Source organism: Miscanthus floridulus, chromosome 18, assembly GCF_019320115.1.
Source record: "Miscanthus floridulus cultivar M001 chromosome 18, ASM1932011v1, whole genome shotgun sequence".
Taxonomy (NCBI): Eukaryota; Viridiplantae; Streptophyta; class Magnoliopsida; order Poales; family Poaceae; genus Miscanthus; species Miscanthus floridulus.
The window spans coordinates 83938659-83954341 of record NC_089597.1 but is presented as its reverse complement, the minus strand read 5'-3'; the positions used below and the strand labels follow the sequence as shown (position 1 = coordinate 83954341).

At 44.0% G+C, this 15683-nt stretch overlaps 1 long non-coding RNA gene across 1 annotated transcript; it reads right to left on the bottom strand.

Annotated features, from left to right (window-relative positions):
- Positions 1-3322: 3322 nt before the first annotated feature.
- Positions 3323-5730, bottom strand: LOC136519528 (uncharacterized). Its single transcript, XR_010774945.1, has 3 exons — positions 5182-5730; positions 4599-4680; positions 3323-3536 (listed from the first exon to the last, which is right to left on the bottom strand). It is a non-coding gene; the product is annotated as an uncharacterized lncRNA (long non-coding RNA).
- Between the last annotated feature and the right edge of the window lie 9953 nt (positions 5731-15683).

The following is a 15683-nucleotide window of genomic DNA, read 5'->3' as shown; positions in this document are numbered from 1 at the left end:
CTCCCCGTTCCTTCCGGGACGGGACGGAGAAGAGATCGTGCAGCGATGCGTTGTGTGCAGTGAAAGGGGAAGGGATAGGTCGTGGCCAACCCCTCGCCTTGGTGCTTGGCCAAGGTCTGCGTGGCTTTAGATGGGCCACGATTGATGGCTTGTGCTTGCTGGTCCATCGTAGGCCGCTCGAGTGGCCAACTAATCGGTGTCTTGAGATACCCGGGGTATCATAACCTCGACACAAACACTCTCAAGTCGAGGATGGATTCAACCCATCCCAGGTAATCCTCGCAACCAAATGCCACCTTATATTATGTAAAAATATCCAGCTAGTAACTGGGATTATATATTGTTATAAGAATGAAAAAGACTCATCGTATATAATCAACGAACTGCCAATTAACAATTCTACAGGCTATCAACACCTTTTGGCAGTTCATATAGTGCTTGGTTGTGTGTTTCCACTGTCAACAACTTATAGGCAACAACCATGTGTGTCTCTTGCCATATTGGTCGTTGTCTTGGTTGATGTTGGTTACGATACGGGTATTGAATCTCTTTTTTTGAATCTCCCTAGATAATAATGGTTCAGTGGCTTATCTCTCTCTTTTTCATCCTTCTCGACCATTCGTAACTTGCTGTGCAATTCGACCTCACGCCTACCAAATCAAACGCTATTGTATGCTGGTATGCTTATATTTAGCACAAGTGTCCTACGCAACACCGCATGGATTCTTCCTGCACTACAATGTTGAGTGTCGAAAGAATGTTATAGGCAACAATCAAGAGAGACACATTGTGACTCTATCTTAGAAACTTGCCTTTTTTTTGAACAAATTAGTGTGAAACTCAAATTACCATGTACCCTTATTTATTAGACCATCTCCCTGTTAGGGGTGGGACTTGAGTCGTGTCATGCTGATTTGGCCTGACCCTCAGCTTCGTGTGACTTCAGGCACCATAACTTGTAGACACACGAGACTGCGAATGTTGTCTTTTTAGGATCTGTTTGGGAAGTCTTTCTCTTGCTCCAACTTTGTGCTACGGTTGGTGAAACTTGGCTCTGCCCTAATAACCAGATTATAAGAGGATTATTAAGTAAGGAGAGAAAACAATTGTAAATGATTGTGTCGTCGTAGTACGTAGAATCTAGGTACCTAGGAGACGAATAGTACGAAGCTTAGATTCATAACATTTGAATTGTTTATGGTTCGCAAGTCGCAAGGTAAAAGAGACATGTCGGACCAAGTCTTTGAATCGGAGCTAATCACGTGGTACTACAACGAGCTGAGATCTAATTCAAAAACACTAGCTAGCAGCAAAGAAGATGAGAAGCAAACAAAACGGTTAATAGCTAGTTGGTCAGCAGCAAGCCAAGGAATCCTTTATTTTGAAGAAGACATGGAATCAGCCACGCGTCCATACTGACTAGTGGATATACAAACACGACGCGACCATCAGCCGCGGTTGGTGGCGCGCCAGCGATGGATCGGAGTAGGAGAGGTGACGACCGTCGTCTCGTGTATCGGCGATGGCGACGGCGACGGGAGCTCCGTTTCAATGCCTACCACCGTTGATTTACGTCGTCTTCACGCGTACAACTGCTGCACCACTGACGACGTAGGAGCCGAAGAAGTTTTCAGCCCCACATCATCGGCCATTCGTGGATCGACGAAAGTGCCGTGCCTGAGGCCGCCATAATTAGTTGCATATTTCCATGCAAGTCATTGTCAAGGTGAGCGCATGCATGATCTCGTCTCAGGCACGGCCGGTATAGCAGTTTGCCGCAAGTGGCCACCAGGGCCGAGCCTAAGGGCGTGCAGGAGGTGCGACTGAACAGGGCCTCAGATTTATAGGGGCCCCTAACTTCCAACGCTTCAGACCATTATATGCCCACTAATTATATATAGCCCAACAGTGGCGAATCTAGGATAAATTATCGCTGGGGTCGACACATACTCATGACCAAACTTACAATAATCTAAAGCGGGCATAATATAGACATAAATACTAATACCAATGATACATTGCAAAAACTAAGCATTCATGGAGATAAAACTAGCAATGACGTCATCTGAGAAAATAAACTCTTTACCGTAACAATATTGGTTACCTCTTATAACTTCACTCTATGGGTAGTCATAGTCATCCATATTCTGCGAACTATATATGATCATCATTTGGAATAGCATAAAAAAATTCTTGTTCCACAGAGCTATTGACGTAATCATTCATAAATCCGTCCCCAATACGATTCCACCATGGACTACCAAGCTCAGAAATAGTATCCAATTGAGCAAATACTGCACCAGCTCACACATTGTCAATGTAAATATGAAGCTGAAGACTAAGATCTTTTAGCTCATTTGAATTAAAATTAGCTGGATAATGCATAAGCAGTCACACTTATATGATTAAAAAAAGCTAATTTCTTTGCCTGGCATCTCGCTGAAATGAGCCAATGGGGAGTAGATGGAAGACAGCGTAACTTTTGAGCGGTCACACTGAGTCCGTGAGTCGGCAGGATGCAGCGACGCCGATGCGCCAGGTTGTGAGGCGCGAGTATGAGTGCGACGCTGGATGCCAATGCGAGTGTGCGACGCTGGGTTGCTCGTCGCTGGCACGTACGCCGTGACGCCAACCGCTAGAAGCCGAAAGGGTGTCGTGCCATGTCAGAGATAAGGAGAGAAACCGATCAACAAGGCAACGGAGAGTTTGTCTGTTGTCGTTTGAGCTTATGAAACTTCTGGGTTGTTGACTGTTGTTTGTGACTAGTGTCCTTGAGTCCAGATCCACGTAGTGGGCTGCTTGCAGGCTTCAAAACTCTATCGTGACTTTACTTGATGACTTCTGAGTTGGACTATGTGCTGCTCATCTACCGGGGTCAGTTCCTAATTTTGCCAGGGTCAAGCACGGCCAGGTAAGATACGTTTAGGCCTAGTTTGGAAGCTAGGGCCAGATTAGCCCGGGGTACAGACGCCCGGAGGGGGATTTTAGCGGCCATTCAATTCCCAGGGCATCGCACCCCTGTCCCCTGTCTGCGTTTGGAACAGTGATGCAAGCGGGGGTGGGGCTGGGCTGCGGCAGTGTCCTGCTGACTGCCAGGCTTTGTGGTTAACAACCAAGCAGGTTGCGGACACCTGCGGTAGTTTTCATTTTTCAAAGGCAAACAGAACAGTGACTAGCCGAAACTTGCAACGCAATACAAAACACCTAGAACTATGCCTACATGTCTAAAAAAATATCCCAAAACTTGTACAAAAATCCTAACAAAAATAAAAGCAAGTATTTGAGGAATATTTTGCAGAAGATAGATCAGCCTACATTACAATCTCATAGCAAAACTATTAATGCATCTGATATTAGTTCTGTCACTTCTAAAAGATAAGTACTGTCTGAATCCAAAACACTGAAGACATTGTTTGGACAGTTAGGGCCAGGTTGCTTATATGTACAACAGTCATTCGAGGTACTCGCTTGACACCAACTAAAGGTCTCTGTGTCCACCACATATTTGGTCATCGACATAGTTGCAGAAGTCCTTCCTACAAGAAAGCAATGTTATTGTGAATAAAAGTCGATGATAAGAAGCCTAATTATCCTTAATCACCGGTTGCCACAACAACATCCTAGCAGAGATCATAAAACAACATAATATGACACTTTGTTTTTTCAGGAAAGCCCCATTATCCAGACTCCGCAGCAAAATCTTGAGCTTAATGGATCACTGACTTGAGTGCCGGAAGACATTACTGGAGGCATCACAATACCCCTGTAACACCAATTTATTAGCGCATCTCTTAGGTTAACTAATTCAGGAGACTGAAACCGTTGATAATATGTACACTAACTCCATTGTTGGGAAAAAAAGAACCCCATGGAGATACTATGCCAGCAACCTAATTTGAAGGAATATCTTTCTCCTTACTAGCTGCACTCAAAGATCTAAACTGAAGCACTCTAATCCTAGCTAAAACAGGCATGGTCTGGTTCTCATCTACTGTTATATTCACACATGTAAATAAGATAATAATGTATCTGAAACTGAACCTAATTCGGAATACTCAACAGTCTAGATGTGACTGAAGCCTACATGTTTTTCTATGATCTATGATAATTAATACTAACTTTATCAAATTCCCATGTGTACGCAACTAGAATCATGTTTACACTTGACATGTGCTCCAACTTTGCTAATGCAAGATCTCATTCCGCTTGTTGATGTGACTGCAAAGGTTGTAAAAGAGCACGATGCGTGGTGAACAAAAATCAAAGCATCAATCTCTATGCAAGACAAGACTTGGATGATGCCTCGGGCTATGCAAAATCAGGGATTAAGATTGCCAATCAAATTACTGGATACCTTCTCCATGCAATCTACGACTCTAGAGATTTAAAGCTCTACACTATGGCAAACCCAATCAGAATAGAGCTTTTAGTTCTACACATCTACATTTTTCAGAAGACTAATCATCAAGAGATTGCAGAGGTATGTGTCTCTTGCCAATTTATCCATCCTAGAAATATAACTACCAATCCATTCAGATTCACAAGAGGTGAATTTCCTTACCAACCCTAGAACCCAATCAGAAAGAGGGGTCCCTTACCAACAAAAGAAGACAACAATCCAATCCCAGATGGATCTCCACTCTGGTCCAACTTGTCACGAGAGGAAGAGAGGTGGAGTTGCTGCACAAAAATGCACAAGATTGTATGATGTTGCGGCACAAGAATTGTCACAAGGAAAGTGACAATTACTGCATTTGTTTGAAAAAAAAGAGAAGCTGAAGCTTGCAGTAAATTAAGTAATCTATGAGGACTTCAGTATATCTTCTTGTATAATTAGAAACAGCTTGAGGATATTTTTTTTTGCCCAAACGATGACTAGAAACAAGAAACACGCAATCTAAATAACTTGCAAAAGTTCATGCCTTGGCTAGAAACATAAACACAAGAAGCCAATGGAGCACACCTGCACACGACACAAGGCTAGTGAACCTGTGAATAAACAATCTAACGAACCTTTCATCAACTGGGATGGGAGATCACAGATCATGACAACAATCACTATTTCCAGGGTAATGACCTTTATTGCAGAATTAACTCAAACACTATGGAAGTTCCAGGCCTCAGCATGAGCTGCATCTATCACGTCAGAGAGAAGGTACCAGTAGTGCGAGGCACGCTTACCAATTCACCGCCCGCTTGCCTACGCCTCAGCAATGTCAGGTGAAATTATCACTTGACTGGATCTTGGGATGAAGGTCTTCGTCAAGATCTGCAAGAACCAAGAGGCCTAGAAAACTTAGGCAATAGGAGAAGGGGGCAGGAGTCAATCACAATGGATGCGGAGAAGGGGGCCGAGGTGGAGGCGCCGTCGAAGCGCGAGACATCGTGCGGCGTCGCAGTCACAACGCGTGATGGCGGAGCGTGGTAGTGCCGAGATGGGGAGGTGGACCAGCGATGCCGAGACAACGGAGCGACAGATCGGCGATGGTGAGACGACCGGAGGAGGGGCGGGGTCGAAGTGGCTGCACCGCGACAGCGGGAAGGCGGCGTGGTCATTCACTCACGAGTCGCGACGAGGCCGAGACGGGGAAGCTACGCCCGGACCCTCGTGGTGGGAGAGAGCCGCCCCGGGGAAAACTCGTGGGTCGGGGTCGGGCATGCCTCGCCGTGGACTTCCAAACGGTGGGGAAATCTAGCCCGGGGACGAATTCCGCGCGGTGCTCCAGCCCGGGGAAAAGGCGGGGATGCCCCCGTGGATTTGCCGTTCCAAACGAGCCCTTAGGGGGATTCTCACGAGGTTATCGGGGTCTGCCGACCCCGACGATATGAGGCAAATTCACCCCTAAGCCCAAGTCGCGCGCGCGCGTGTCTATATATATATATAAAATTACTGTAGCTAGCTACAAAATAACTTATTCTGTAGCCACTTTGAGTTACGCTAATTACTATGTTAATTTACAAGATTATAGTAACTCCTTACTAAGTGATTTACTATAACGTTACGGTAAATATCCCCATGTGTTATAGTAACCCAACTATCGTAAATATGTATTGACATTATCGTAAATTAGTATATAAAATTATCGTAAATGGAGGTAGCTACAAAATAATTTATTTTGTAGCTGGCTACTGCTCCCTATATATATAGGGTAAGGCTATTCTGCAGCTGGCCATAGAATAACTTATTCTATGGCCATCTTGACTTACGATAATATTTCTACCAATTTACGATAACACGAATATGCATTTACGATACTCGTGTTACTACAACTCATGATGATATTTACGATAATGTTATAGTAAATCACTTAGTAATAAGTTACTGTAAACTCGTAAATTAGCATGGTAATTATCGTAAATCAAAGTGGCCACAGAATAAGTTATTTTATGGTATACGCTGCCCGCTGGTGTGCCGCGCCGCTCAGTTCGCGCTGGAGTGCCCGACAAGCGGCGGGTGTTAAGGCTTGCTGGCGCCTACGTGGTGTGCTAATGCCATCCTGCCAAGATGAGGTTTAGAGCATCTCCAAGAGTTTGTCAAATTTTACTTGGCAAATCTTGTGATTTGCCAACTCCCAAAATTATATGCCAAGTAAAAAAATAATCCATCTCCAAGAGTTTGGCATTTTTGATTTGGTAAAATAAAAAAACCCGTTAACAAAACGAAGAGGCCCGCTAAACGAACGAAGAGCCCCGCTAAGCGAACGAAGAGCCCCGCTAAGAAACGAAGAGCCCCGGATGCCAAGCCGTACACGCACGCGTATATTTGCGCGCGCGGAGGAAAGATTTGCCAAGTTGCTATTGATTCCAAGTTGTTTTGCCAAACCGTTGGAGGCTATTTTTTCTTGTTTTGCCAAAATTATATGGATGCCAAGTTGAGATAGCAAACTCTTGGAGATGCTCTATCTCCGACTCCGAACTCTCCATTTTTAATTGATTTTTCTCTATTCAGTTCTATTTCTCCCGTGTGTTGATGAGTTAAAATTGATTGGCTCCTATAAAAAAAATTGATTGGCTAACAGGTTAAAATAATTGATTGGCTAACTGGTTAATTAAACAATTGATTGGCTAACTGGCTATTCGGAGAATCTGAGTTCAAACGCTGCCTGCAACATTTACGTGGCTAGTAATATATATAGTACTTTCCAGTGGAGTTTAAAAATGGAGTATGTTCCATTGGTTGGCCAAAATTTCCAAGGAGACCATGAATTTGATAATTTGTGGTCTTAAATTGAAAGCCAACAAGTGAGTAGTGACCGAGATAAAGTCCTTCATGTAAACTATAACTATTCATATATCTTGAAAGCCGGTAACAGATATTTCGGAAAAAAAACTATTCATATATCCATTGCTATACAGGAATAATATATTATAGCATATACATTATTATATAATTCTAGTTTTCTAGGCAGGTAGATCTGTTTCTAGAGTTTGGAACAGGGCCCTGGATTTTGCCGGCTCGGCCCTGGTGGCCACGGGTACTTCTGTGTTGTACGAGGTCGTCAACAGATGCTTTGCCACTGCGTCTTTGTCAACCTGTAGGCTCTTCTGTGTTGTTTTCTGATCATAGGCTCAGTCTGTGTGGGTGTTGTGGCTGGGGGTTGTTTCCCCCTCTCCGTTTTTTCTCGCTGTTCTTTGCGTTTTTCGGACTGTGGTAATCCCTGGATGAGTCTTTTATATCTTTTTAAACTCTACTCCCTCTTAATGAAAAACGTGCCTAAGGTACGATCGGAAAAAAAAAGTGGCCACGGGTACTAGTCCATCGAGCTGAAAATGACACGACGGCCAGAGAGATCCTTGACGACGTACACGAGCCGTGCAGTGCACACTTGCGGAGTTGAGAGAGATCGAGTCTCCAGAGTTACGCATATCTCTTATGCAAGCGCTGTCAAATGCGTGATTACTGGTGGCGCTTACCTCAGGTGCACTGGCTGACGCCGCCACGGGTACTGCAAGTAAATAGCTGTCAGGCAATGTTAGCAATGGATAAGCAATGGACCGGGTAAAGGTGTCCTGCTTATCATCATGTGCTTGGACTTTGGTTGTCTAAAATTAAGGGCCAAACTTTACATCACTTTATTTGTTCACTTGTGTGATCTAATGAACTAATTGTCTTTTACGAGGTCGGCTGTAACACCCTAGGTGTTTGGCTTCCATTAATTGTATTTCATTTCATAAACATATGCATCATCTATCTCATCATGCCTTTGTTACTGAAACATGCATATGCAACATTTTCCAATTGTGTATGTTTCATACTTGAGTGTTGTGAATAGTAATGGTGTAACATGTGAATGCAACCTGAGTTTCTCATACCTTGAAACATGGCAACATGGTAGTAATATGACAAGTATAAAATAACCACAAGGTCATGAAACAGGTGAAACATGGAATTGAAACATATGAATGAATTGCTTGTTTTAATTGCTTTATCACATGTGATCTTTAGAAGTGGTATAACAATTTTGTAAAGTGGTTGATCATGGTCTATTACACCTTAACTACACTTAGGTTACTTGTTGGGACATTGTTCATGTAGATCAAAATGACCAAAATGCCCTCAAGTGAAGGTTTGACTTGAATTGACCCCAGAGTCTCACAGTTTGACTGATTCAAAAGACCAACTTAGAGATCTTGCATGGCTGTACACTCTTTACAAAAGTTGTAGCTAATTTGTTAAGGAACAAAGGTTGTTTTATGGCCAACTCATGAAAATGTGTGGAACATGGTCAAACATGGCCCACAAGTCACATGTCCATGCTGATTTCATACTTAGCAAATTTTCTAAGTCCTAAAGTGAAGTACAGTTTCGTGTACCAATGTTTGGAGACTTGTATCTCCCTAACAAAGCCAAACCAGCTCGAGCTCCATCGATAAGAGTTGTAGTTCACATATAGATGATCAATTTTGTTAACTATGGCATGATCTAAATCATCACGGTTTAGGAGCAAATCACCGTCAAACTTGCTCTGTCAGTCACCGTCGATGATCTTTGAATCGCGTTTTCAGAAAACGTTCAGTGAACGTGGCCGACCGGTTCAGAAAGACGATGCCACGTGGCGCCACCCGTCGCCGCTCGCCTGAGCACGCAGGCCACGCGCTGTGGACGCCCTGGCACGGCCAGCCGCGTCTTGAGCACCCCGCGCGCCTGCCCGACGCACTCACCCGCTCTAGTTCGCATTTCTTCACCTCCACCACGCGCTGCAAGCGAGCTCAAGCAGTCCGCCATTGCCGACCGCGCATCGCCATTGTCGTGCATGTTCGCCACCATGAAAACGGGTTGCCCAGTCCGCCTGTAGCCTCGCCATAGTCTTCTCTACCCTCTCCACCTCACCGTCGGGTCAATTGAGCCTCGGTAAGGGCGAATCTTCGGTTTCCTTCCACCGCCGCCATGGCTGCCCTCGCCGGAGTTGGCGCCCCACGTGGCCAGCGGTCCTCGCGTCCTTGCCATCCCTCCTCTGTCTCGTGCTAGGTTCTAGGATCGCTGTCGAAGCTCGTAGGGTCGCCTTATCGGGCTGCGACGCCGTAGCGTCGTCGGAGCCGGCCGTGCCATGGCCGAGCGCCGCCGTGGCCATCGCCACCCCCTCTAGCGGCGTCAGTAGCTACAATAAAGGGTTCCACTAGGTCCGCTAGGGTGAGGCGAACACGTAGGCACCGTTGCCTTCGCCGGAGAAGCCACCGGCGGCGAGTTGCGCCGTCGTCTTCCTCCGCTCCCCTGTCTGTCTCGCTAACGCGTGGGCCCCTCTCGTCAGTCGCCGTGGCTGAGGTGGGAGCCCAGCGTGGGCCACGCCGTGGTCTGGGCCACGCCAGCGTTGCTCGCGGGCCGCCGTTTCCTTGGGCTGGCCCAGTAGCTGTGTAGGTTTTTCCATTTTGTTTTGTTTAATTGTTTTTCACAGTTTTGGGTATAGATTCAAAAATGTGTAACTCAAGTTTGGTAGATCCAAATGTGATGGTTCCAATTTTGTTAAGTTCCTGGTCATGTCTAGTATTTAATAAAAATATTATATGAGCACATGTTTTAGAAATTCTGGATAAATTAAATAAGACTTTGAAATGTGTTTTTGGATACATGCAAACTTGTTTGAATTTTATCTTGAGTTTTTGTGGTCTAAAAATGATGAAATTTTGTGGGTAATCTATTATTGCTTAGTAGAATCTCTGGTTAAAATTTCAGAGCTAGTGCATGTATAGTTTTTGAGTTATAGAATTTCTTTTTATCAATAGATGGATCTTGTGTGAATTTTCATAATTTTTCTATAGATCCAGTATAGGTAAAATTTGGTGAGTAAGGTTCTTATGCTAGAATCATGCTAGGAAAAATGTGAAATCTATTGCTTGACACTTTTTATTAGGGTTTCCTAATTATGCTAAAAATAGGCATGCCACCTGTTATTTTGGATACAGCAAGTTCTGCTTGCTCAATGGCTTTGAAATTTTATGGTAGTCTATGTGAAGCATGAGATAGCTACTGTAATTTTTGTAGATTTTTATGAATAGTTTTACTATATATTGCTTTAATCACCTAATTAACTAAATAAATTTGAAAAGGACATTAAATAATTTATTTAGAAGTTAGCATTATACTTTCTAGTGTTCCTCTGGTATGTGCAACAAGTTGGTAAACTTGGCTTGGTCAAATTATGCTTTTGCATCATCATTAAATAATTAAGCTAGTAACCCTGTTATTTCTGGAACAGATTCTAGGTTTACTGGAAATTGATTTGGTTAACATAAGACTCGTGCTTTGCTGTTTACCATTGATTTGTACAAAATTTCATAAGCTTTCCAGAATGTCCTCATACAAGTCATTTGGATTTGTAGAGCTCTGGTTGTGATTGAATTAAGGGACTACTTGTATACATATGAAACTTTAAATGTTAAATTATGTATACCTTTACTATTTCTAAGTTGTGGTAATGTTCCTAGGTGTTAGGCCTTTAACTGAAGATGAGCATCTTTATCTTAGGTTATGCAAGTTAGGTAAGTGATCTTGTTCTTCAAGTTAAAGTAGATACCTGTTTTAAAGTGATTTGAATAGGGCTAGTCTTACTCGGTAAACGAGTGTCCAGTGGTGTTTTCGGTAAACACTTACTGTGATTCATTCATCATTGAGCATCATGTCATTCCTTATGCATCCATGATATTTATCTTATGCATCGGCATGCAATAGGTGTACCGGAAGGAGTGACCCTGCTGGAATTCGAGGAACCGAGCGAGCAGCAGCAGCCGACACCGAAGATTCAAGAGGAGCAGCCTTCAGGAGAAGTGCCAGACGAGGTCGCCGTTGAGTGCCCGGATCACCATCCTTGCAACTTTGTGAAAGGCAAGCCCCGGAGCATATTAAGCCTCCTAATTTCCAAAATGCAGTTACAGTATTATTGTTACATATATATATTGTTGCATTAAGTTTAGGTGTTGGATGCAAACACTTGTTGCATTGGTTACCCCATTCCTTGTCCAGATATTGTTACCCTGAATCCTATGTAGCTCAGGCTCGTGTAGTGCTTAGCCTTGCTTAAACACGGTAAAAGTCAGGTGATTTCCTGTCACCTGCGAGATATAGGAAGATACATATGGCATGGTTGGCTGTATTTGCTATCGTGGAAAAGAACCAGTCTTAAATTAAAATAGAGACCGGGCGGAGGCTTGCCGGTTTGTAGTGACTCCGTCTGTGTCGATTAAGGACTGAATCTTGGAGCCTTTCCTGTTCATGTTGAACGCATGCCTCTCTCTTAGTTGGCCGGGTCTGGAGACCGACCGCGAAGCCGAGTAGCTCAACTCAGGCTGGGAGTCGATAAGTATAAAGTACGCCTCGGAAGGGAGCCGTAGGCGTGAGTCCAAGGGCAGGTAATTTAAAAGTCCTAATTGTCCTGGCAGAAGGGTAATCCCTGAGAGCGCTGGCGCTAATCAAACCCGCGAATTTGGTTCCTGAGTTGTACCAAAGGTAACCCATGGCTACCCTTGCTAAGTATGCCAGGGTGAGAGTTAGGAATACCCCCTTAGCTGAGTTGTAATTCGATTCGAGTCACCGTCTCTCCTGGTTAGTGAGAACTTGACAGGCTTATCTCCAAAGTAGATACACTAAATAAAATAATGGTTCAGAATTAATGATATGATGATGACAGGCTTATTATACCTGCTATGGTTAATATTGTTTGCTCCTAATAAGTGAGTGCTCTAGTACATGTGCTAATCTAGTGGACAGGTAAATGATGATAAGCTTGATACTAAGTTTAAATTGGTTACTATAATCATAAGCTCTTTTATGCAACTGTGTCAAGCTAGCCCACCTCATAAGCCTTGCATGACCCTTGGTGTCTTTTATTTCTGGTTTGATGGGTAAGTCTAGCTGAGTACCTTCTCGTACTCAGGGTTTATCTCCCACCTATTGCAGATGACCAGTTCTACTTTGGTTGCTGCAAGTACTGCCTTCTCCCAGCTAGGGATGAAGACTAGACCATTGGGCGCGGTCTCTACTAGTTCTCATACCTGATAATGCTTTTGTGGGACATGACTTAGACTTGGCAATGTAATTGAAAACTATGATGTTTTGTACTAAACTATGTTGCTTCCGCACACTCAAACTTGGTTTGTAATAGGCTATTTGAACTCTGATGGATGTAATCCGAATGCTACTTATGAAATGTTGTAACGGATGATGTGTTGTGTTGAATCACTACGATCTTGGTTTGTATGTCGAGAGTTGGTTGAAATCCTTCGTGATTTCTGGACTACTAGGATTATGGGAGCTTAAGTACAGGAATTTGATCGCCTCGGTGATTGTTTTTGTACTTACGTTCTTATGATTTGGTCGGTTCTGTTACAGCTGGCATCAGAGCAAGATTTGACACTAAACATGTCATTTGTGTATTTAAAACAAAAGTATTTGTGAAAATCCTAAATTAAATACTAAGTATTGCTAGTGGTCATATCCCTTATGCCCAAATAAGGACTCTTAGGTGGCTTATTAAAGTACTAACTTTGGGGTTCCTGCTTGTTTCTGTTTCGTCGTCCATACGGCGTGCTATTGTATGGATGCCATCCGCTTGGGTGGTAATGTATGGTTCAAAATACCTCTACGCTCTTGTAAGTGGGAGTTGTGAGAGCATGACCGTCCAACCGTCGGTCTAGGGGAGAGTAGTTGTGGTTGCTCACATACTTACATGTTCAATCATTTATCTATGAGAGTACTTAAAAGTGGGTATCTCTGACGGGTAGCTGTGATACTAGAGTATATGCATCAGGGGATGCATGTATGAAAGTATTTAGTTTACTGCTTGTTTTCTATGCTTTTTGGGAAATTACTGGGCTGAAATAGAATTTTCTGCAGGTACACTAACAACGTATCGTTGTAGATCGACTAGCTACCGTATACGAGAGAACGTATGTATGCCACCGTATATTTCGCTATCCTTTAAATTTTTCTAGGTTTGTGAGGACGTACGGATCGTGCATGCATCATGTTCAAGCATACATGGCATTTCTTGCATTATTCTCTCCCTTAAAATTTGATTGTCCCGACTAATTAAATTTTGTATCCCTTAAATGATTCTTCCCTTACGTTGCAACTTTTTGCTACAGATGGCGCGCATGAAACTCACTGCTCGCAAGTCTGCTGGAGGCAGGGCACCTCGTCACCATTTAGCTCCTCGTGAGCCCCCGTCCTGAGCCTACTGAGGTGGAAAGGCTGAGGACAGAGCTGGCTCGGGTGACCACTGAGAGGAATGTGGCTCAGCACCGTTTGGAGCAGGTAACACAGGAACGGGACCAAGAGACCCTTGAGGTTCAGAGGTTGACAGTTGCTCACCGCAACTATGAACGTATGTTGATTCATGTGATGAACCAACATAATGAAGCCTGGCACGAAGAGAATATGTTGAGAGCGCGACAAGTGGAACTAGAGCAGCAAGTGGCAGTTGCTGAAGAGTACAATGACCATCTCCATGAGGAGGTTCACCTATTACACAATCAACTTCACCCTCTCCTGCCACCTGATGATGAGGATGAGATGGGCTCTGGTGTCATCATGGCTGAAGGTGATGATGACATGGAGGTCAATGGACCTGAGGACATTCCACCTGATGAGGAGGAAGATGAGGAGTTAGAGCCTGCTAGTGATGAAGATGGAGGAGAGATCTTTGACACTGACTCCGAGGATGATGCGTAGTTTAACTTACTACGTAGCTAATGCGCTAGAGCTAGTCTTTTGTTGATCCTCATGCATGAACGAGTAGCTTTGTATCAAGTTAATCATTGGGATGTAATATCGAACCCTATGTTACCCTCAATGTAAGTTGGAACCACTATGGCTGGGATGTAACCTATCGAACGTATTATGCTCCACGTATGTGAGCTTTTGATGAAATTCGTCTTTGTGGTCTATGGATCTCGATTGTTGGTTAAGTTCATCTCATTTATGTGTCAATTGATGCGCTTGATGAGTTGTGTGATTGTGATGAATGATTGTGCCTCTGTTGATTATATAAATGCATTCTCTCCGATGGAATCAGTTTGGCATAATTATACAATTCATCTACAAAAGTTTCCACATCGTCAGTGCTCATTGGCTATACCTTTTGCAGATGGCTTATAACCTTCATCGCGGTCGTAGCATGGGAGATGAGGAACAACCACCTCCTCCACCACCCACACCAGCTGAGCTAATGCAGACGGTCGTGGAAAGTCAGTGCATGCTAGCTGAGGCTATGCGCTAGATGGCTAACCGTGAGGATCAGCATGTCTGTTAGGGACCCAAGCCGAACTAGTACAGCAGCTTTAAGGACTTCATGGACACAAAGCCTCCTATCTTTCATGAGGCAGAAGAACCCTTACAAGCGGATGAATGGTTGAGCACGATAGAGCAAAGGTTTGGATTGCTTCGTTTGACTGAAGGCATGAAGGCTTCGTATGCAGGACACCAGCTCCAAGGCCCTGCAGGCATCTGGTGGACCCATCATAGGACCACCTTCCCTGCTAACGTTGAGATCATTTGGAACCAGTTCTAGGCAGCCTTCAGGGGACACTTTATCCCTCCTAGTCTCATGGCCATTAAGCATACCGAGTTTATGAAGCTAACCCAAGGCAACAAGAGTCTTAATGAATACCTACAGGCATTCAACAACCTAGCGAGGTATGCTCCTGAGTTCATCGATACTGACACCAAGAGAATAGCTAGCTTCAAGAGAGGACTTTCCCCTAAATTGATGAAGTCTATGGGCAACTACAAGTGTATCACCTTCAATGAGTTTATCAGTGACACCTAGACTCAGGAGAATAATGACAAGATATATGCTGCTTCCAAGAACCATAAAAGAAACTTTGAGGCTGGTGCTTCTTAGTCTAAGGCTCCAATGGTATCCAAGACCCAGTATCATCCACCCAATGCTAATGTTCGGTACCGCCCACCTCAGAAAAAGAATCAAGCTAAAACTGGTTTCCGCAAGGGGTACACAATTTCCTTGCCAAAGAATACCTCTAGGCAGGGTAGCTCCAATGCCCCACCAGCTAACAGGCCATGCTAGAACTATAACCAGCCTGGTCATTGGGCTAATAAGTGTCCCTATCCTCCCAAGAATGCTCAAGGAAACGTCCGTCAGGGGCGTGTTCACTACACTACAGTGGAGGAAATTCCTGCTAGTGAAGTGGTCACCACTGGTAAGTTCCTTGTTAATGATCACCCTGCAATT